At 43.0% G+C, this 23,844-nt stretch overlaps 1 pseudogene across 1 annotated transcript in view; it reads left to right on the plus strand.

Annotated features, from left to right (window-relative positions):
• The first annotated feature begins 3,080 nt into the window (after window positions 1-3,080).
• Window positions 3,081-23,844, plus strand: part of LOC147718274 (nicotinamide N-methyltransferase-like) — a 93,167-nt pseudogene continuing 72,403 nt past the window's right edge. The window contains exon 1 of the transcript XR_015309966.1: window positions 3,081-3,242. The product of XR_015309966.1 is annotated as a nicotinamide N-methyltransferase-like (transcript). The remainder of the gene's footprint in view (window positions 3,243-23,844) is intronic.

A 23,844-nucleotide genomic window follows, 5' to 3' on the forward strand; every position in this document is an offset into this window, starting at 1 on the left:
TGCCTCCACACATGGGAGCCTCAACCTCACTCCAGAGCCCCTAAAGCATTGCACTGCCTGCCTCCACATATGGGAGCCTCCACCTCACTCCAAAGCCCCTAAAGCAATTCATACACTGCCTACACACATGGGAGCCTCCACCTCACTCCAGAGCCCCTAAAGCATTGCCTACTCTGCCTCCACACATGGGAGCCTCCACCTCACTCCAGAGCCCCAAAAGCATTGCACCGTCTGACTCCACATATGGGAGCCTCCATCTCACTCCAGAGCCCCTAAAGCAATTCATACACTGCCTACACACATGGGAGCCTCCACCTCACTCCGGAGCCCCTAAAGCATTGCACGGCCTGCCTCCACACATGGGAGCCTCCGCCTTACCCCTGAGCCCCTAAAGCATTGCATACCCTGCCTACATACATGGGAGCCTCCACCTCACTCCAGAGCCCCTAAAGCATTGCACTGCCTGACTCCACACATGGGAGCTTCCAACTCACTCCAGAGCCCCTAAAGCATTGCACGGCCTGCCTCCACACATGGGAGCCTCAACCCCACCCCAGAGCCCTTAAAGCATTGCACGGCCTGCCTCCACACATGGGAGCCTCAACCTCACTCCAGAGCCCCTAAAGCATTGCACTGCCTGCCTCCACAAATGGGAGCCTCCGCCCCACTCCAGAGCCCCTAAAGCATTGCACAGCCTGACTCCACACATGGGACCCTATTCCTCACTCCAGAGCCCCAAAAGCATTGCACAGCCTGCCTCCACACTTGGGAGCTTCCACCTCACTCCAGAGCCCCTAATGCATAACACGGCCTGACTCCACACATGGGAGCCTTCATCTCACTCCAGAGCCCCTAAAGCATTGCATGGCCTGACTCCACACATGGGAGCCCCCGCCTCTCTCCAGAGCCCCTAAAGCATTGCATACCCTACCCACACACATTGGAGCCTCCGCCTCACTCCAGTGCCCCAAAAGCATTGCACGGCCTGCCTCCAAACATGGGAGCCTCTGCCTCTCTCCAAAGCCCCTAAAGCATTGCATAGCCTGCCTACACAAATGTGAGCCTCCACCTCACTACTGAGCCACTAAAGCATTGCATGCCTTGCCTCCACACATGGGAGCCTCCACCTCACTCCAGAGCGCTAAATCATTGCACAGCCTGACTCCACATATGGGAGCCTCCACCTCACTCCAGAGCCCCTAAAGCATTGCACGGCCTGCCTTCACGCATGGGAGCCTCTGCCTCATTCCTGAGCCCCTAAAACATTGCATACCCTGCCTACATACATGGGACCCTGCACCTCACTCCAGAGCCCCTAAAGCATTGCACGGCCTGACTCCACACATGGGAGCCTCCACCTCACTCCAGAGCCCCTAAAGCATTGCCTACTCTGCCTCCACACATGGGAGCCTCCACCTCACTCCAGAGCCCCAAAAGCATTGCACGGCCTGCCTCCATACATGGGAGCCTCCACCCACCCCAGAGCCCCTAAAGCATTGCACCGTCTGACTCCACATATGGGAGCCTCCATCTCACTCCAGAGCCCCTAAAGCAATTCATACACTGCCTACACACATGGGAGCCTCCACCTCACTCCAGAGCCCCTAAAGCATTGCACTGCCTGACTCCACACATGGGAGCTTCCAACTCACTCCAGAGCCCCTAAAGCATTGCACGGCCTGCCTCCACACATGGGAGCCTCAACTCCACCCCAGAGCCCTTAAAGCATTGCACGGCCTGCCTCCACACATGGGAGCCTCAACCTCACTCCAGAGCCCCTAAAGCATTGCACTGCCTGCCGCCACAAATGGGAGCCTCCGCCCCACTCCAGAGCCCCTAAAGCATTGCACAGCCTGACTCCACACACGGGACCCTATTCCTCACTCCAGAGCCCCAAAAGCATTGCACAGCCTGCCTCCACACTTGGGAGCTTCCACCTCACTCCAGAGCCCCTAATGCATAACACGGCCTGACTCCACACATGGGAGCCTTCATCTCACTCCAGAGCCCCTAAAGCATTGCATGGCCTGACTCCACACATGGGAGCCCCCGCCTCTCTCCAGAGCCCCTAAAGCATTGCATACCCTACCCACACACATTGGAGCCTCCGCCTCACTCCAGTGCCCCAAAAGCATTGCACAGCCTGCCTCCAAACATGGGAGCCTCTGCCTCTCTCCAAAGCCCCTAAAGCATTGCACAGCCTGCCTACACAAATGTGAGCCTCCACCTCACTACTGAGCCACTAAACATTGCATGCCCTGCCTCCACACATGGGAGCCTCCTCCTCACTCCTGAGCGCTAAATCATTGCACAGCCTGACTCCACATATGGGAGCCTCCACCTCACTCCAGAGCCCCTAAAGCATTGCACGGCCTGCCTTCACGCATGGGAGCCTCTGCCTCATCCCTGAGCCCCTAAAACATTGCATACCCTGCCTACATACATGGGAGCCTGCACCTCACTCCAGAGCCCCTAAAGCATTGCACGGCCTGACTCCACACATGGGAGCCTCCACCTCACTCCAGAGCCCCTAAAGCATTGCATGGCCTGCCTACACACATGGGAGCCTCAACCCCACCCCAGAGCCCCTAAAGCATTGCACACATGGGAGCCTCCACCTCACCCCAGAGCCCCTAAAGCATTGAATACCCTGCCTCCACACAAGGGAGCCTCCACCTCACTCTAGAGCCCCTAAATCATTGCACGGCCTGCCTCCACACATGGGAGCCTCCGCCTCACTCCAGAGCCCCTAAATCATTGCACGGCCTGCCTCCACACATGGGAGCATCCTCCTCACTTCCTAAATTCTGCAAGAATTTTAATACCTGGCTTTTGGATTCATCTGTCTAGGCCCTAAAAGTACCTATACTCACACCTGCTGAGTTTCAGGATATCCCCTCAGGTGATCATGCATTCTCCAAGTCTGCATAACATAACAGGCAAATATTAAACCAAAATTTAAAAGTTTAATTGGATTGGAGCTAAAATAACTTGCAAATGCAGTAAGAGAAATTATTCAAGTTGTAGATTTTTGCAATATAAAGTGAGTACAGGTAACACTTACTGAAAGCAGTAGAATATTGCAATGGAAAAAATGGCCTCCGCTGTTACTAAAAAGGAATTCTATGATGATTATTTTGAATCAAGACAGTATATACAAACCTACTTGGCCCAGCAATCTGAATTTTTTGAGGATTTAACTGAGATGTTTAATGGTTTCCTCAAGATTTTCACATCGGGAGGTATGTATTATCTATGTTATTTCATGTCCACAGACTATATGATTTCTTTATATGTTCTTATGAATTGATAAACTCAACCTGAGTAACTCAGCAACGCTCTGACCTACCTTGCATCTCCTTCTGCTGGATGTTCTTCCCATTATTTGCTAAACATTTACCACCACTCTCTTTGCAATTAGGGTAAAAATGATATTGTTGGAGAACAGGAACAATGTGATCAACTTAAACGCAAGACACAAATACTTAAGGAAGGCACTGATAAATGCTTTTTTTACGTGATTTTTTACACTAGAAGACAGTCCAGGTAATGTTTGAGTGAGAAATGCATAATTTTGTATTTATTATTTTGTAAGAGAAATGTTATCATGAAAGTGAGACTGTAATACATACAGGGTCATCTTTCTCTTCCATTACCATATACTTGGTTCTGCACTTTGTTGAGCTCTTGGTTATTTTGGATTTGCATTCCTAAAGGAAGTCAAATGTATTCTTTTATCTCCGATTTTTATTGCATCATCTACCTTTAAAATGTTCACTTTTTGGGGATCACGTAAGTTCAATGCCATATGTTGCAAAAAGTGTGTTGTTTGAGAGAGGGCAGGCGCCACTATTTGTTTTCATTTTTAAATTTGTATTTGCTGTATTGTGAATGGGTTGGAATTTGGATTCGAGGGTTCAGGGCAGGTCAGTGTGGAATTAGTGGATAGTAATGTAAGGGGAAAGGACCATGTGAGATAGTAGAAGAGAGGGGTTGTATATGTTTCCTCTCTTTAATTGTGTTGCTTCTATAGTATGTCCAGATTTGTAATGTTACTGTTTGGAAACTAGTACTGGGAAACAATTTGAATGTATTTCTCATATTATCACATCAGTAGAGAAATATTGATATCAGTCATAAAGTTTAGTATGGATTCACAGATGCTTAAAAACAACCTAACGACATCAAAACCAAGCAATGACAATACACTCCAGTATCAGTTAGAAAAGAGATTCAAGACAAAATCAATGCACTTGAATAAATACAGCACAATTGACCACAAAATGACACTTGTTCACATTATGCTCAGTGACAGGATGACCCACAAGGTTACCACTACATTGTGCACAATTGCAAAGACATGAATTCCACAAACAGAGTGCTTACACTATTATTATCTCATAGGTGAAACATGCATTGGAGGGAACACAACCTTATATAAATATCACAGAAGCAGCAGTAGTAATGCACATTAGTTGTAGAGTCAATCACATTCCTTGAATGATCATCCCTGGACTCCAAAATGTTCCTACATATAATCCATGCAAAAGATACACATTTGGTAATTAATGATTCTCAAAGCATACTCATACCTAATTCCTAGGAGGTGACAGATGGGCTTAAACTACTTTTTGAGATAATCTGTCTAAGCATTGCAATAAAAGAGAAATGGTGCAAAGTTTCAATCTCCAGATGGCATGACTGACAAAGAGTATTGTCACAAAACTTAACTTCCCAGCAAATACAGAAGCTGTTAATTGGAAAGATTCTATATCTGAATTTTTTATACATTTGTTTGGCTAACGGACACTCAATCTTATCAAGAAATTATTCAAATAACATGACACCGTTAAAATCCAATAACCCACCCATTAAGCTGTCTGACTCACATGTATGTAGTTCTTCATCCCATAAGAGAACCTTTAACTTTGGGAATGACTTAGAGAAGGACAATTCCATGCTCTAGTCTAGAGAGACTGTGCCACTATTTGAGGTCTTTTCCAGGTATTAATTGTTTGAGGAGCCCAAGCGGCCTCCGTTGGTTATGTGTGCTGCTGTCCTTGTCTGCTATGTTACTCTGAAGATTGACACGATTATCAAGAGTAAGGCCAAGTGATCTGACTCCTGTGTCAATGGCAGGAATGTTGGTCATCCATTCTTGTACTGGAATTTTTGATTTTGGAGGTGAAATCAAAGAAATACTGTTTTAGTTGGGTTGAGTTTTAAATTGTAGTAGGAAATCCAGGTTTGTATCTTCAGGGGAGATTTGAAAGCATGGTACCATCCTCTGGGGATAAAATTGGTATATAAATGTGGGTATTGTCAGTATAAAGGTAGAAGAGAATCCTAGAGTTTCTGAGAATCCCACAAAGTGGTTCTAGGTAGAGGTAGAAGAGGGTTTAGAAGAGGATCAGATCTTGAGGGACCAATCCAATCCAAATAAAGCTTTAGTCGACGTGTTAGGTCATTGAAGCACATAAAAATACATCTCCATAAGACAATAAACCAAGACAATAAAACAATTCCATAAGACATCATAAAACTGATAGACGCCCAAATGGATTGATGAATACAATTACCATAAAAACACTCGATACAATTTAAAAATGCAATTAAAATGATTATGATAAAAACTTTGTAGCTATACCATAATGGAAGCTACAGATTTCCAAGCAAACTAGTTTAAGGAAAGGCAGATGATTCCACATGTTATACTTTACAGCATGACATTATCTCTCTTGATCTAAAGCTTAATCAAGGAAACATGCTCTTATTGGCCACGCCCACCCAAGCTATTACGCCATTGCTATGACAATCACCTCTGTTGTGTCAGTTCTTAGGATTCTTTCAGCTTCACTGGACCTTCTTGTCCCCAAGAACTTGCAAGTTGGTGACAACCAGACAAAGTGTTGGGTGTTGTATCCAGTACATACAAACAACAAATGGGCTAATGATTCCTTACAATGCTGGCATACTGTTGTATTCCGCTTTCAGTGTCCGTATATAGGTGTTTATGATACATGTCCTTATGTAGGCACAATTCACATTTCCCTTATATAGGCATAAGATCCCAGTCCTTATTTAGGCATTAGCCATGCTACCCAAATACAGGCATGGTCACTTACATTCGTCGACCCCAACTTCAAAACGAGTTCTTAGAACCTACCTGGCAGCCAAGACATGGAACTCCCTCCCCATCCACCTTCGGCTGACCCAGGACCATCTTTCCTTCAGGAAGCAACTCAAGACCTGACTATTCGTGCAGTAACGTTTCCCCTCCCCCAGCGCCTTAAGACCCTTCCGGGTGAGTAGCGCGCTATACAAATGTCATGATTGATTGATTGATAGAAATCAGACCCATAAACTCTTGGGAGTTCCCCTAGTACAGGCTTATTGATTTCTCAAAGAACTCATTTATTATGCATGAACCTCTACTCCTTAAGGGTTCATTCCTGACGTCTTCCTCTGCCCAACTTTACATCAATGCTAACATACCAAGGTACCTACCAGGTATAAATATACCTTCTCTTGCCCAAACAAGTAGGAGGAGACCCCGACTTTAGAGGAGACCGTGTCCCGGACTGACGCACTGACAAGAGACGATGTCATCTCTGCCCGCAGAGAATCCAGCTTACAGTGTTCTGACTCCTTTTACAGGGTGTTAGAGTTCGAGACTCGGAAAGAGATTCCAACCTCTCTCATTCTCAAGGTAAGGAGCTGACTAGAACCTAGAGGGACTCTTGGCATACCAGAATCTTGGCATACTAAAATTTAGCATACCGTACTATAGCCTATCATACTATAAAATACATCACCTACTTCTTACTTTGTACTACACTTAGGTTAGGTACCATGGGGTAGTACTAATTAGAGAAGCAACTTATGAGTACTCGCATTTTTAGCTTAAGTTGTTTATGAATATACGTGTCATAGCTAAAAGATAATGCGAGCACAGTATTATTTCTTTCTACTGCTTATGTTGTACATAATATATCTTGCATACTGTCTTGTGATTGTAACAGCTCTTATCTCTTACACGAGAAACAAGACTGTTCAATAAATTCTTTTATTGAAACACCCGTCTATTCTTTCTGTGTAACTTTGAAGAAACTAAGCATGCACGATTAGTTGAGTCAAACTGTTATCGGTTGTTTCCACAATTCTTAGAGTGTTCCGATTCTAAAGGGAACTGAAGTTGTCATGTTTATGCAGTGCCAGAAACGGCTCCCTTCTTGTTAACAAGGAGTTTCTAGTGGCCTCTGAGTTAGCTGGTACAAAATAATTAAGTTTAATATACTCAATAGGGGCATTCTGACCTACGTCCCATGCCATATCTATAGGGTATATTATTCCAATACGCAGAGCCTATTATCGAAATAGGAACTACACTACAATGCAAGACACAAGTCATTGCTAGGTTTGGTCTATCTACTGGTAAAGACTCTTAGTGGCAATGTACCCACCCTAAACTGGAAATATAATTTTTGCTCATGGAGCTTTGTAATAAAATTCCAATATTGTTCCAGCCTGGGGATAGGCTTACGGTCCAAGAATCGCCCCATAAGGGAAGAGGACTCACAACTTCACACTGTATTATTCTGGACCATTTCCTAATACACGGCTTTCAAAGTTGTTTTGGGGGGAAAAGTAGAATTTTTGGGATCCACCCACAGTGTATTTACACCAATATTCGATAGGATAGCTCTAAGCTCCCTCAACCATTTTATTTAGTATGATGTGTTGACCCTTATTATGTCTAGGAAACCAGCTGCATACTCTGAAAGTTCTGGGGTAGACCATTGTCTACGCCAATACAAAAGAAGACATAGTTTAGCAGTGTCTTCAATTGGCTTCCTCCCAAGATCATTCAATAACGGGTGTGTGGGGGTAGTCTGTGGTAAGTTGGTAATTTTTCTAAAGAACTTATTTTCTGATAGTGTGAGCTTAACTAAATTCTCCTGCCCCCAAAGCTGAGCACCGTATAAGGCGGAGCTATTAACTTTCTTGTTATAGATCTCGATTGCCGGGCTTATTGTCTTAGAGAATGAGGTGGTATATTCCTTGTGCAGCACCCCCTCTAGTTGTTGATATTTTAGGGATGCTATATCAACCTGGTGAGCCCGATTTAATCCCTCCTGTATGGTTACCCCTAGGTATGTAGTCTCCTTAACTTGCTCTAGCAGGATGCTGTTCATTTTAATGCCCCCTTGAAGGCCCTATGCAAATTAAAGGCCATTAGTTTCATTTTTGACACATTGGCCTCCAATCCACGCCTCAAGCAGAACTCCTGAAAGATAGTTAAAGGTCTCTGGAGGCCACTCGGCGTCTTGGAAATAATCAATGTGTCCTCTGCGAACATTAGTATTGGTACTTTATTTCCTGCTAGTGTTGGGGCATGACGTTGGGGTAGCCCTCATAAAGTTCACTATTCCATTGATGTATAAGGAAAATATTGTTGGGCCATCACACAACCATGGTAATCTCCCTTCTCTCTAGGGAAAGATTCTGTACATTCGCACGGCATACCCCGTCGAATCTCAACCTTGTTGTCCTTGTGCATTCTAATGATGAGTGTCAACAGGACTGATGGTAACCCTGTAATGTCCTCCATAGTCTAGCTCGTGGTACAAGATGAAATGCTGACCTAAGGTCAATGAAAAGGGCATACAAACTACCCTTGCCCAGGGTGACTTTTACAAAAAAGCAAGATAAACCGAAACACCTGGTCAATACTGCTAGTGAAAGCTCAGAACCCTGCTTGTAATGGCGATAGAATTCTAAACTCATTGATCCATTCTTGGACTTTGTTGAGCAAAGAATCTATTAAGCTGATCGGCCTATAATTCCCTTGGTACGATTTTCCCCTTTTTTAAAAACTGGTATAATTTCAGCTCCTTTCCAGGCGTCTGGGACCGGCGGACCCTGGGCTATGGCATTTGTCAATAGGATGATGTACAGACACCGTCTATCCTTATCATAGAGGAATACATCTCCCTTGGAGTCCATCTGGACCTGGTACCTTTTCAGCCTAAATAGAGTTAAGTGCCACTTCAACATCTGCCTTGCTAAAGGCTGCATCCTGGTCAAAATGTTTAGCTGTATCGCCCTCTATTTCATACTCATTTGCAGCATCTTGGGGTTTGAATTAGTTTTCCCACTCCGACTATGAGACATGGTTTTGGTGCTGGCAGCTCTGCCCACCTCTACCCCATTTGTGTACATTCCAGAACGGTTGAGGGTTTCTCCTAACACATGCCTCCCTAAGTTCCTCCTATCTTTTATCGTCCCATTCTTTCTTTGCCTTTGCTTGGGTGCCCCGATAGGTAGCCCTAGCTACTCAAGCCTTTATTGGGACACCTTCTTTAAGTCTGCACAGGCCTTTTTACAGTCTTTGTTGTATCATTTCTGTGTTTTAGGAATAGCAACCTTTTTAGTACTACCCTTTTTTAATAAAATACATATGTAGCTAACCAACACATTTATTGTGTGTGTGGATAGGTTGCACTAAGGCCATCGCATTTACTACACTGGCCTGGGCCTCATTTGGAGCATGACCAATATCCTTTTTTGATGCTACCTAATGCTTTGGGTAGATCTGTTATCTTATCCCATTTAAGTCGCCTCAAGTCATTAGATGAAACAACGTCAGTGGTGGAATATGTATCCCGTGATTCATGGGGAGCCTTATAACTTAGAAGATTCAAGTTCACACATAATGGGCTGTGGTCACTTTCTAATCTATCTTAAACCCTCATATCCTTAATGGTATGCCAAAGAGCTAAGCTAACCAATACATGGTCTATCCTACTAACACTATAGCCATTGTCAAAAGTGGTAGACCCCATTTTTTCTGAGGGTGTACGGCCATTAACTGCCCGCAATCCCTTCTTTATACAGATTGATTTGAATAACCTCATTGGTCAATCTTTTTATTGGGTCAAGCTCCAGCTTTGGGATACCCCACTAAATGTCTTCCTCTTCTGACAAATTACCCTCCTCACTCATTAGAGGCCCAAACGTTGTGTTCAGATCCCCTGCCACAATGACATTTGTGTCTGTCTGTTTGATATCAAGAAGATCGACAAGAGCCGCCAAAACTTCCGACTTCTTCCCTCTGGTACCTCACACATAGACATTATATATACCAATGGCCCTGTCTGTTTCCCTAGCCAATCTAACAGCCTGGATGTATAAGTTCGAACTACTTGGATGTCTAACCCTAGTTCCGTTCTCACCCAGATTGTCAAGCCCCTGATGGTCTCCATCTTACACCTTTAGTGGCCGGAATATGCAAATATAAATATCTAACACAAAAGAGGGGGAGTTCTTCCCAAGTCTCTTTAAAGAAACATATATCAAAACCCTCAATAAAAGCATGCCACTCCGGGGAGCCCAATTGTGAACGTAATCCTGCGATGTTTCAGGAACACAGGGTTTTTCTTTAGGGGATTGTACAAACAGCCAAATGGCCAATTACAACATTTGAACTTGAGGAAATCGGACTACCATCCCTCCTTTTCCCCTCTTTTTGTCTAGTTGGAAAGAGTGCAGCTTCTGAGATTTGATCCAACTCTATAGGTAAGTGTTCAAAGCTTAGGTGGAATGTTCATATTGATGGTATTAGCTATTTGATAGTACTTCTGCTTTAGTGGCAATGTTAGTCAGTCAATGTTTTCTAAAGTAAAGCTTCCCTTAATCCTAGATAGTTTCTGGGTGAGGGAGCAGGCGTTCTCATTACTCAGGGGGGAATGTCTAAACTGAATTGCTGACAGTCCTGGCTGGCTCATACAAAACTATAGAGCAAATAGATTTTCTGCTAGATCAGCCCCAGTCATAGTGAGCTTGATACAATCCAAATGATGAGCTGATGAAACAACCTACAAGCTTTTGCTATGTCTTCCCTTATCACCGATCGGCATCCACTGACATGTTGAATCCAATGAATAGTTGTACTTATTAGGGAATACTTGTTTTGAAGAGATTTGCTTGCTTCAAGCTTTGGTACTTTCACCATAAGAGTTCTATGAGTATTGGGGAAATCTGTGGAATGATGGACGCGTTGCCTTTGTCTCTACCCGACCTCTGGCTGAGTAGGATGCAATGTGGTATTGTCATTATGCAGTGATGGAGCCCTCATGAATGCTGTTTTATAAGAGCTGTCAATGTTACTAGCAGTACGATCTGGAGTGAGTCTAGGCTTTGATAGAAGTGACCTTATATTATCTATCCTGGTCCTGCTCAAACTGGATGGATCCCTGCCGTCAGTGTTTTTTATTACTTAAGGGCAGTGACTGGTGTAGCCCTAGGTGTTACCTGAGTGGCAGGAGTAGCACCCTGCAAGCATACAGTACAGCTACTGTCCCTTCCATCCCCATTTTGCGATGGAACAGATGTTATTAGCTTGACCATCAATGTTAGATCCTCTATCTGACTTCTCATTGATCCCATTTCCTGGCTCAATAAAATGAAGTGTAATAGCATATCTTAGTGCTCCATAATCATATCTGGCCATACAACCCTTCTCTGCACGGGTGAGGTCTGTGTCATCTGTGTTGACTGTACTTCTCCTTCTCCACTTATTTCGTTCTCAGATATGTCTAACAAACAAGGTAGTCTGTATTAGCTGGGCCCCTGCTACCCCTATCCCCTTGTTGTTGTTATTAGACAATGTATTTTTATGTGTTTAAAAGAACATTACAGGGATGGTAGGGGTAGTGTAATTTGGATGTTGGATCAAACTGGGGGGAGTTGTAGTTCAGGTGGGTTGAGTAGTGGGCGCGGACTCCAAAAATAACCTTGCCTTCCCCAATTAGTGTATTTATCCGATCTAGTACACAATTACTGCCTGCATGCAATTGGAGCTTCCTTGCTTTTTTGCCCCTACTACCTCGCATTGTTCCATTGCCTCCAGCCTCACCCCATCACTACTTCCACCAGGTAACTTTTTTCCCCATAACTGTAAGTTACAAATTAAATAATGTGACCCCTTCAGACAAACAATTCACCCAGCGTTTATAATAAGGCTCGTCACCACAATGTGATTATACCTTACAAGCACGATCCAGAGTATAGCAACCTAGAGGAAGAAATAATACACAATAAGTACTGGGGCCCACTATTTCAATCTGACAGTATCATCCATGGCTTAGTCGCTCAGCCAAAGTCAGCAGGGTATAAACAGTACCTTGGGGATTTTTAATAATCTCCACGAGGACTCTACAGCAACTCCACATCCAGACCTAGAAAATGAATATTGGTTGTCATGCCCTTCCTCTTCCTGCCACTAACAGGCATTGGTGCTTTGGGCATCAGCAACTGCTTTTGAAGCACCTCCTGGTGCTTCCTAGTGACACAGATGGCCGTGCGCCACGTCAGGAATGCTGGGAAAAGTGGTCCTCTCATGCTGCGTAGATGTGGGAGTGAGCGGGAGCAACAGACCCCTGATGTTGCGTTCTCCACAGACCGGGTAGGCAGCTGGTGAGCAAGCAGAATGTGGAAGAGAAAAGGTTGAGGGACCTCTTGGTAAACACTGACTGGTCTTAAAAATGAGTTGCCGATTTCCTTTTTCACAATTTGGGAACGTTGGAGAGGTAGGAGTTCAAGAATATGAAGGAGGTAAAGCCTGTTGAAAGTGTTGAATATGGTAGATAAATCCTATGAGGACCAGGAGGCAGGAGTAGCCAGAGTCAGCGGTTTGAAAGTGTAAGGCTAGTTGTAATACTACACAACTTTCAATGACTTAGCCTGAAAATGGGAGTGTGGAGACTGGGTGGTAGTTGCTCATGTTTTCTAGATCGAAAGGGTGTTATTTCAAGAGGAGTGATTTGACCCATTTTTAGTCATTCTGGGAAGAGACCCTTATCAAGAGAAGAATGGACCATTGTGGTTCATAGGGGAATGGGTGTTTGGCTAGAGATTTGCTGATAGAGTCTGGATTGGCCTCCTGATGATGGTTTAAGTGTTTTACTTTGGTGATAGTTTTATTATAGGTCCTGCTCAGTGACTGGAGTGAAAGATGACCATGATTGGGGTGTCTTGCATGGTAGACACTCAACCATTTCAAGGGAATCGCTGTTGGGAAGCCAAATATGGATGTGATAGTGATAGAGGGGTTACTGGACTGTGCAATGACTTTGAACAGGAGCTTCAGCCTATTATTTTCAGAATTCACAAGGTCACCCAAGTGGGGGAATTCGGCTCTGTGAATTTAGTCTCTGTATTGATTTAGCCATACTGAGGTGAGATGGGGAAGCCCTTTTACCTACACAGACCGTGGGAGCTGAAACTCCAGCCAGCATCGCAGCAGTGCAATGCCATGGGTGGAGGTGCCTTAAAGCTGTCCATGGCTCCAGCAGCTCGTGAAGCCCTTTTAGCAACATGGACTGGAGGAGCAGAAACTCCAGCCCCCAGCCAGCATTGTGGCAGTAACGCCGCCAATGCCATGCCAGGAGGTGCTTTAAGCCATCCTGAACTACTGCAGTGCAGGATGTGCCCGGGCAAAGCCTGGGACAAGGGCAGGCCCATCTGTGCGAGTAAGTAACAGGAAGAGGTAGGGCAGGGCAGGGTCATCCCCCTTGGCTTTGGTACCCTGTGTATCTAGGACCCCTAGGTAATACTTTAAATGGCCCTGATTGTAGTTGATAAAAAGTAACTACTTTTTTTAATCAAGTACCCAGATTGTTTTGTGACCAAATTTGAACCCTGAGGATAGGTATAGCTGGGAGAAGGGGGTGACTAATAGGTACAGAAGAGCAAGACTTGAGAGAGGGAATGAGTACAAGGAAAAGACAGGGGGTGCCCAAAGGTACACTGATAATAACAACATTCAGCATAATAATAACCAAGAGGGACACGCCAATCAGTGTGGAATAGGTACAGATAGACCACCATGAGAGCAGGACCATTATATTGCGCAGCTGAAGCGATATCCATATTCAATATTGGAATGTGGCTGGATCATCGTTTACCGGGTTGAGGACCTGAAAAACTTTGTAATATAAGCACCATCGACTGCAGGGGTGCACTGTTGACTTTCTGTGCTATACACCTTGTTGGGAGCTCAATTTTCTAACTTTTGGTTAAGACGATAGTCAATGGAACTGACAAGGGGTCTGTCTGTGAACTATTGCCAACTGTTTTTGTCTCTTTTAATGAATTTTGTCATTAGTGATAAGGAAAAGGTGGGAATTCCCAAAGTACACTTGGGTGGGGGAGGCACTTCTTTTCCATCCTAATCAACAAATCATGTTGTTATTATGGGCAACCGGAAGGCTATAGAGGGACCAGATAAAGGGAAATCATTGAGGATGAAAGAGTGATGATCAAAACTGCACCATTGAAGAAATAGATGACCTGATTGAAGAGGTCGAATCAATGCTAAGTAACAAATGCAAACCCGCTAACATGCATAAACTAAAAATCACCACCTTCTAAAGTACATGTCCCTCAGGTTCCCAAGTAGAGAGCACTACACATTGGGCCAAACAAAAGAAATAATTGAGCCCCCACTCTGTGCAACAGACACCCATCAACCACCACCTATGCTTTTTACACAACGCAAATGCGATGCCTCATAGGAGATGAAGACATGTGCCTTAAATGAGTTAACTAGTACTGACACTTGTAGGAGGACCCACTGCCCATTGTGGGATCAAATAGGTTCTCCCCTTTCAACTCTGAATAAGTGCCAGATGATGACCTAATGGTTAACCCTGTACAGAATTCCAACCCAAACATGCCTACACAACAACATGGTAACATACAGGGAAAAGCCAGTACAACATATAGTTTGTCTAAAGTGCCGGAAAAACAGGTCCACAGTGTGCAAACCAATACCAGTGCTCAACTAATATTGAGCTTGTGCAGAGATTAGACGCTCTAACAGATGAGGTTGCTAAAGCAGTAATAGGGAATTTAACCTGACATGCTAATTTAGATAGGGACACGGCACCAGAGGAACCTCTAGGATGCCGTAGGGGTCACCCGGCTGACTCTTAATGAGCTGAAACTACCAATTTAAGATCACAACACCTTTGCTACGTCGGTAAATAATTAGAGGACATGAGTACTGACTTACAAAGTAATAATCTTGAGGATAGGTGTAGCTGGGACAAGGGGATGAGTGGTAGTTACAGAAGAGCAAGACTTGAGAGAGGGAATGAGTACAAGGAAAAGACAGCCCACGCCCGAAGGTACACTGATAATAAAAACTTTCAGCATAATAATGACCAGGAGGGACACGCTAATCAGTGTGGAATAGGTAGAGATAGACCACCCTGGGAGCAGGACCATTATATTGCACAGCTGACGCGATATCCATCCACTAGTGGTTCAGATCAGAGGCAGACCTCCACCAAATATGAAACAATTGTCAGTCCCAGGACAGTAGGATCGAAAGTGTATATGACAAATGTCCCTAAACTCAATCGTGTCCCTAAACTCAATCGTGTCCCTAAATTCAATCTCTCTTCATATAAGGAGGATGAAGAGTCATTAAAAAATAAGGGAATACATTGGATTTGACACAAGAGAACCTGCCTATCAGTAATATATTCAGAGATATTGGAGGTAGAGTGCCTGTGAATTAAAATGTAGCTCATGATACTGTACTCTACTTTAAAAACAAAGAGCATAGCTGATGGGTAAATATCACTTGACTTGAGAACATGTCAACCTTCGAGCACCGGTGGGATACAAATTGCACAATCCCTGCAGCATAATAGAAGGGATCCATCAAGAGCCTGCTAATCCCAGATTATTACAACACCCTTGTCTTTCACAAAATAATCTGGAGGCAGTCGATCGACTGCTAATGTTTGTCCCCAACACTTGATCGATGTGACAGGCTCCCAAGCTTGCCCAATGAAAATAAAACTCCAATTGAACCTTTTTTAACCTACAGGTTAATCTTGCAGAATATAGGATAGATAGAGAGATAGATTCTGTCCCAGCCAGCCCTCAAACCCAGAAAGAAATAACACAGCTATTGGAACATAGCATGGCTAAAACGTAAATTAATAGATTGTGAATGGCAGGAGCTTATAAGGCAAAATGACTTCTGCCTGTTACAAGAAACCTGGGCACTAGATATCCCGTACAATCTTGGTTATAAAACAATCAGTTTCAGTGCCGTTCCCTCAATGAGAGGCAGACCATCAGGTCGTCTGATACTATGGGGAAAAATCACCCTCAATGCCGAAACATTCCAGCTGGAATTCCCAACACAGGAAATTTTGGGGGTAACAGTAAAAACACACAATAAAGCTTAGTGAATACTTATAACAGACCAGGACCAGCTAGTAAGGAATCTCAAGTGATAGAGTCACTTTATAAATTCTTAAGTACTATAGATCACGGGGCAGTAGTAATTGTAGGGGGAGATTTTAATTGTAAACTCAAACCGGCTGTGGGGTTGGAAACTATTTTTGAGGAGGAGGATATGGCAAATGGTGTCCCACCTTATGAGGCAGGCTCTACTGTACCCTGCACAATTGTAGTGACATAATTGATCTGACTAGTTTCAGGGCAGGGACTTTAATGGCCCTACATTTAAAAGAGGATTTTCCAAGAAGTAGAATTGACTACATAATGGCTACTGTTAATTCTCGGGCTAATATACTCAATCTAAAAGTAGATGCCAGAGATGATAGTTTTTTATCTTAGGCAATTGTAAAGCTATTATGAGGATCTATAATACTGTCTCTGATGTCACAGGCCATTATATAGATTTATCTATACCAAAGATCCCTATAGTGTAGATCCATCGCACTATGATAGAGAAACTGAAACAGATCCTGAGTAAACTCCCCAGAGAACATGAGGAAGCTGGGGCAGTTATTCACCCCTAAACTAACCACTGGTATAACAGTGAGTGCTAGAAAGCAAAGAGTGAGTTACTAGTGGCTGTGAGATCTGAGAATGTGAGAGCGAGCATGAAGGGATAAAATGGCTAGATATACAAAATTACTAACATCAACAAAAATAGATTGGGATGTTTATGTCTGGGACGACTTGATCATTGCAGCTAAGAATAAGGACCATGCAGGTTTCTTGAGACGATTAGCTGCTCAAAGCAGACACAATTATACCCCATATTTTAGTTTAGAAGAAACTATGGCGGCTATTGATGCAGTCAAGCCAGGGAAAGCCCCCGGTCCTGATAAAAAGCCTGGCGACCTCCTGAAACATGACAAACCGCTATAGGGAACTTGCATAAATCTTCTTTGGAATGCTGTAGCGACAGGAGCCCCATTACCAGAGTAATGGAAAGGGCCCGAAATTATCCCGATTTCTAAAAAGGGAAATCAACAAGATCCTGCTAACTATAGGCCTATAAGCCTAATCGACACCTTACAAAAGATATATGCTAAGTAGATTTTATCTAAACCTAATAACAGAATAAAGGGAAACAACACTTTATCGCAGTATCAAGCTGGGTTTAAATAAAGAACAAGCCCAATCGACCGGGTCTTTAGACTTCTCTGTATAGGTTGGAAATATACTACTGTATCTAAAAGACACCTGTACTTAGCTTTTATATACTAGAAGGCCACCTTTGATCTTATTCCCAGAGATTCTTTTTAGAACTCCCTAAAAAATCGGGGTGTACCTGAAGATCTTCTATTACATATAGTCAGATTACATTAGAAGCTAAACTGACCTGGTATTTGCACCTGCAAAAAAGCAAGACTATTTTGCGTCAAGACACCTTGCCAATACCGAAAATCATCAAAACAGTGTAATCAAGGCTGTATCTCTTGAGGCAGACCATCAGGTCGTCTGATACTATGGGGAAAAATCACCCTCAATGCCGAAACATTCCAGCTGGAATTCCCAACACAGGATATTTTGGGGGTAACAGTAAAAACACACAATAAAGCTTAGTGAATACTTATAACAGACCAGGACCAGCTAGTAAGGAATCTCAAGTGATAGAGTCACTTTATAAATTCTTAAGTACTATAGATCACGGGGCAGTAGTAATTGTAGGGGGAGATTTTAATTGTAAACTCAAACCGGCTGTGGGGTTGGAAACTATTTTTGAGGAGGAGGATATGGCAAATGGTGTCCCACCTTATGAGGCAGGCTCTACTGTACCCTGCACAATTGTAGTGACATAATTGATCTGACTAGTTTCAGGGCAGGGACTTTAATGGCCCTACATTTAAAAGAGGATTTTCCAAGAAGTAGAATTGACTACATAATGGCTACTGTTAATTCTCGGGCTAATATACTCAATCTAAAAGTAGATGCCAGAGATGATAGTTTTTTTTATCTTAGGCAATTGTAAAGCTATTATGAGGATCTATAATACTGTCTCTGATGTCACAGGCCATTATATAGATTTATCTATACCAAAGATCCCTATAGTGTAGATCCATCGCACTATGATAGAGAAACTGAAACAGATCCTGAGTAAACTCCCCAGAGAACATGAGGAAGCTGGGGCAGTAATTCACCCCTAAACTAACCACTGGTATAACAGTGAGTGCTAGAAAGCAAAGAGTGAGTTACTAGTGGCTGTGAGATCTGAGAATGTGAGAGCGAGCATGAAGGGATAAAATGGCTAGATATACAAAATTACTAACATCAACAAAAATAGATTGGGATGTTTATGTCTGGGACGACTTGATCATTGCAGCTAAGAATAAGGACCATGCAGGTTTCTTGAGACGATTGGCTGCTCAAAGCAGACACAATTATACCCCATATTTTAGTTTAGAAGAAACTATGGCGGCTATTGATGCAGTCAAGCCAGGGAAAGCCCCCGGTCCTGATAAAAAAGCCTGGCGACCTCCTGAAACATGACAAACCGCTATAGGGAACTTGCATAAATCTTCTTTGGAATGCTGTAGCGACAGGAGCCCCATTACCAGAGTAATGGAAAGGGCCTGAAGTTATCCCGATTTCTAAAAAGGGAAATCAACAAGATCCTGCTAACTATAGGCCTATAAGCCTAATCGACACCTTACAAAAGATATATGCTAAGTAGATTTTATCTAAACCTAATAACAGAATAAAGGGAAACAACACTTTATCGCAGTATCAAGCTGGGTTTAAATAAAGAACAAGCCCAATCGACCGGGTCTTTAGACTTCTCTGTATAGGTTGGAAATATACTACTGTATCTAAAAGACACCTGTACTTAGCTTTTATATACTAGAAGGCCACCTTTGATCTTATTCCCAGAGATTCTTTTTAGAACTCCCTAAAAAATCAGGGTGTACCTGAAGATCTTCTATTACATATAGTCAGATTACATTAGAAGCTAAACTGACCTGGTATTTGCACCTGCAAAAAAGCAAGACTATTTTGCGTCAAGACACCTTGCCAATACCGAAAATCATCAAAACAGTGTAATCAAGGCTGTATCTCTTGTACTTAAAGTCTATGAATATAGGGGACAATCTGCAACCCTCTGTGATGTAGAAGTCTGTGAGGGTACCTAGCCAGAATACGTTTGTGGGGGATGAAAACAAGTTTTTAAGGATGCTATTATATATGCCTTTCTTTTGCGTTGTAGCGCCTACCAGAAGGAATTGAACTTAGTAATTTGTAGGGTTTCTAAAGAACCCAAAATGCATTGGGCTTTTTGTTTTGTTGGAAATGTTATGTACTATGTGTAAAAACCAAGAATATGGAATTGCAGAGATTTTGTAACTGTAAATTATTCTTTTTTGATTACGAATTGAAAGCCTTTTACAATATAATTTGATTGAAGAATAATGACAATGCTGTCTTAGAGTTCTGATTACGAATTGGGTACTGTTCACATACAGATTAACCTAGCACTAAACACAACGAAACCTTAGGGACAGAGGCTGAGCTCTTCGCAGACCTGGGTGTTCCCAGGCCTCAACAGTGCCTTTAGATACACCCATGATCCCTATGACCCTAGATCTGATTGTAAAGTGCATAGACCATTAAGCCATATTGAGACCGTTATTATTCTGGGTCCCTGTGTGGACCACAGTAGAACTCAAACTATAAAGTGGGGTTAATTGAGATCTTAAGATTTGACCAACATGTTACCCTCCAGTTGGTTAGGCATGTGCGCCTATGGTTTTGCAAATTAGGGTTTATTCACTATAGGGATGTATCACATTTCTTAACGTCGTTCTCAAACAAGATCTTGACAATACATTTTGGGCATTTATGCAAAATAGTATCCACTTCAGTACCGATATAGGTAGGCTAACATCATAGTTCCTGTTAATCAAACTATTTCCCCTTTTTGAGCAATATTTGGACAAAGTTCAACCCCAATTGTCGAAATCCCTGTATATGATGGTCTGGTTCGAATTATAATACAGCAAAATTGTTACACAAAAATGGCAATGACAAAGAGATCTACTGCCCTCTATGCCAATCAAATGCAGTAAAAAATAATTCCCACTTACTGTATTTCTGTCCAATGTCCGCAATTCCAAGAAAAAAATGGATCAAACCCATCAGTCCAAATTTGGGAATTAGATCCCATTCAGGAGTTACTAGGATTTTGAAAATTGATACATTGCAGAAAATAGTTTTTAGTGTTAGTAGATATTTATTTGCTGTCAATCTAATACAAAAAGGAAAAGGCATGACATTTTAATTTTTACAGGTCTAGTTTACAATTCAAATGTTTTAAATCTTAAGTACTTCTTTAGTATGTACATGCACCTTTTCAAACTTGCACTTTATTTATTCCTGCCTTGAACCCATACCTCTTATACAATAGCAATTCAAGTTTAAGTAAATCAAATAACTGGCTTTGTATTTAGATGTATGTTTCCCTTTTAACAAGTTGAGAAATCTGCTATCTATCTTAAAGGCAATGTTTTATCCATTGTGACTGTTACAGGGGAACCAGGGAATGACTACTTTTTGATGGTGTTTACTCAATATGTATGTATTGTTTTGATGCGCATCGTTTATGGTTTTTCTTAACCAAATAAAGATCAATGAATGAATGAGATAGTGCTTTTCTCCATCTTTTCTCAAATTTTCTGATAAGCATTTGTTCTCATAAAGCTCTTTAGAGAACCAGGGCCTAGAGGGTTTTTATTCTAGATAATTTACACATCAGGGGTGCACATTTGTCAATAAGGGAAACCATGCAGAAGTTATATTTGTAAGTGGTTTTGTTAATGTCAAGATGAGGTATGATCACAAGTGGGGTGGAAAAGGCCATGAATGCCATAGCTTCTATGTCAAGGTTGGATGTGTCTCTAAACCATATTTTCTCAATTCTGGCTTGCCAAATTGTTTTGTTGTAAGAGTCAGTTAGAGAGAACAGGATTTGTATGTGATTGAACCAGTCGGCTGGGATAGGGTCCTATGTCTTCCGGTAAGTGGAATTGGAGATTATCAGATCCAGAATGGTGCATTTTTGGTGTATAGGTTTACGGCAGTATCCACATAGCAGTTGCCAATGTCACCCCAGTGAATGTTGAAGTCATCAAGGAAGATATTGTTTTCAGAGCTGATACATTGAGAGGTACATTCCTTGATGAAGGTGTTGCTTTGTCCAGGTGGGTGGTAAATCATGTTCAATCTGAGGTTGGAGGTAGTAGATGTGGATAGTTCCACCAACATGCATTTAACAGAGTAAAGTTGAGTAATTGGGAGAGTTCAGCATTTCAGAGGTTTCTGTGAAGGTTTATGTACCCGGTTGCGCCTAAACTGGAGTAGCTGCGGGGAAGAAGAAGGTCTAAGGCATGGTTAGATGAGACATTGAGCCATGTTTCCATGAACATTAGGATGTCAAGATAAATGGGTCAGGATCGAGTCTGATCAATCTGAACAGGGTTTGACTGTAGATTAACAATCGTAAAGCATGCACTTCAGTGAGGAGATGTTTTCTTTCTGATTTGGCTGTTACAGGACAGTAGAAGGCGTTTGTATCATGTTAAGAGGGGATGAGCATGCACTAGAATGGTATACACACGTTTTAATGTGGTCAGAGATGATTGTGGGGATCGAGCATCCCCCACAAAAAGATAAGTCGAGGGGGTAGTAGAATTTGAAGCTTCATTACACTTTAGGAGATAAAGTAGTTCCGAGTTGTCTAGGGGTGCTTGTGTCCATTTAGGTCTGGGTAGGGGGCTGTCTCTTGCAAAGGGGATCAGGGAGGGTCTAGAGGGGGTGATCAGGGTTGGAGTGAGGAGAAGACAGAGAGTCACTAAGCTGGAATAGAGCTGGTGTGAGGGTGTCCATTCTTTGAAAGAGGTGTGAAAACAAGGAAAAGAGCTTGGTGAACAGATGCCAGTTATGTTCACTAATAGTGTGAGGATTGGGGTGGGCTTCCAGCAATAGACTCTGAGGGTTTGAGGTTCAGGAGCGGGAGATGCTGGTTGTTGGTGTCTAGTTTTGGGAGTAGTTCGGGCAGGGATAAATAAGGTAGGGTAGAAGGTGAGATATATGGACCAACTGTGGGGAAGAAAGAAGGATGGTGACGGCAGCCAGAGAGGGAAATAATGGTTTGTGGAAGGTAGGAGAGAAAGTGGAGCGATGGTCTGTGGTAGGGATGTTCAAGGTCTGAAATTGATGGCAAGCTATGGGTTGTGGGAGGCATAGCAGATTGGAGAAGGGTCCAGCGTAATGGATGTTGTCTAGGTAGACTGGAAGAAGGGTAGAGTGGGTGGAGGGTATTATTGGTGGATGGGGAGGGGGATGGTAGAGGATTGTAGGAGGGCCTTAGGGTGAGATAAATTCAGTCACTCATGTCCAGGATTGTCATGTTGGCTTGGAACAAAATTTTTCCATTGTTGTACATGGATACAGCAAGGTTGTTCATGAGGCCAAAGTGGAACAGCATTTGAATTTGCATCCAAAGAGGGCATCAGAGAGAGAAGAGGACGGGAGAAAACTGTGTAAGGATCTGATTCATAGGTCAGTTTTGTTTGTCAAGAGGAATGAGGTCAGTTTGGAGGAAGCCCTTGTGCTCTCTGTGGTATAAGTCTGTGAACAGGGTATCTGGAAAGTCTCTCAAGGGTCTGTGTTTCAATTTCTTCATTGCATATATATGGTAAGATTTGATCTTGAAAGCATTTGCTCTAGAACTGGAAAGGGGCGCTGCGGTGAACTGGCGGGAACGGGTGTCAATGACATGTTAGAGGCTGATGCCAGGTGTAAAGTAATAGGTATTGGCGCAAGCAATCATTGTTTGGTTAAATATATTCTTAATGAGGTTATCCACAGTCTTGCACGTTGCAATGTTATAGAGGAAACAGGGCAATTGCATGGCAGATACAGGCTCCAATTGTGAGACTGAGGAGGTAAAACCTCAGTAGTCCTTCAGGAGATTGTCTAGGTTAGGATATTCATGTGTGGCAGCCTGGAGGAGTGCTCGGTCGCATGGAGTAGCAGCTTCAGGTTGCCACCTTGGTGAGGGCTTTTACATTTGGAGATGGTTTCTGTTGTTGCAGTTGGAAGAGATACAAAACTTTGCTGGGGTAGCATTATTAATAGCAACTATTACTGGAGATATTCCACAGTGAATGTCACAGCTAGTTAGAGTAGAAGAAGATAATGAGGCTCTTCCTCACTTGCTGTATAGTGACATGAAAGATGGAGCCGTTGACTGAGTTTAGCTACCCACTGAGTTAATGCCTGAGCAATAGAGGGAGTGTAAAGAGGTGTTTGAATGGTTTGCCAACCTCTTCCCGGTGTCTCCAGGGTTGGTACTTGTGAATGTGCATGTCTGTGTGCATGACATAGAAACAGGATACAGTCTGCCAATGAAGAGCAGGGTGAGCATAATATCAGACCCGGTTTAGGGATGCATTAAGTTGAAGGTTACTGAAATATTGGACCTGGTGAGCATGATATGATAGGATAGGATAGGATATACATTTATATAGC

Source organism: Lissotriton vulgaris, chromosome 4_1 (genome assembly GCF_964263255.1).
Source record: "Lissotriton vulgaris chromosome 4_1, aLisVul1.2, whole genome shotgun sequence".
NCBI lineage: Eukaryota > Metazoa > Chordata > Amphibia > Caudata > Salamandridae > Lissotriton > Lissotriton vulgaris.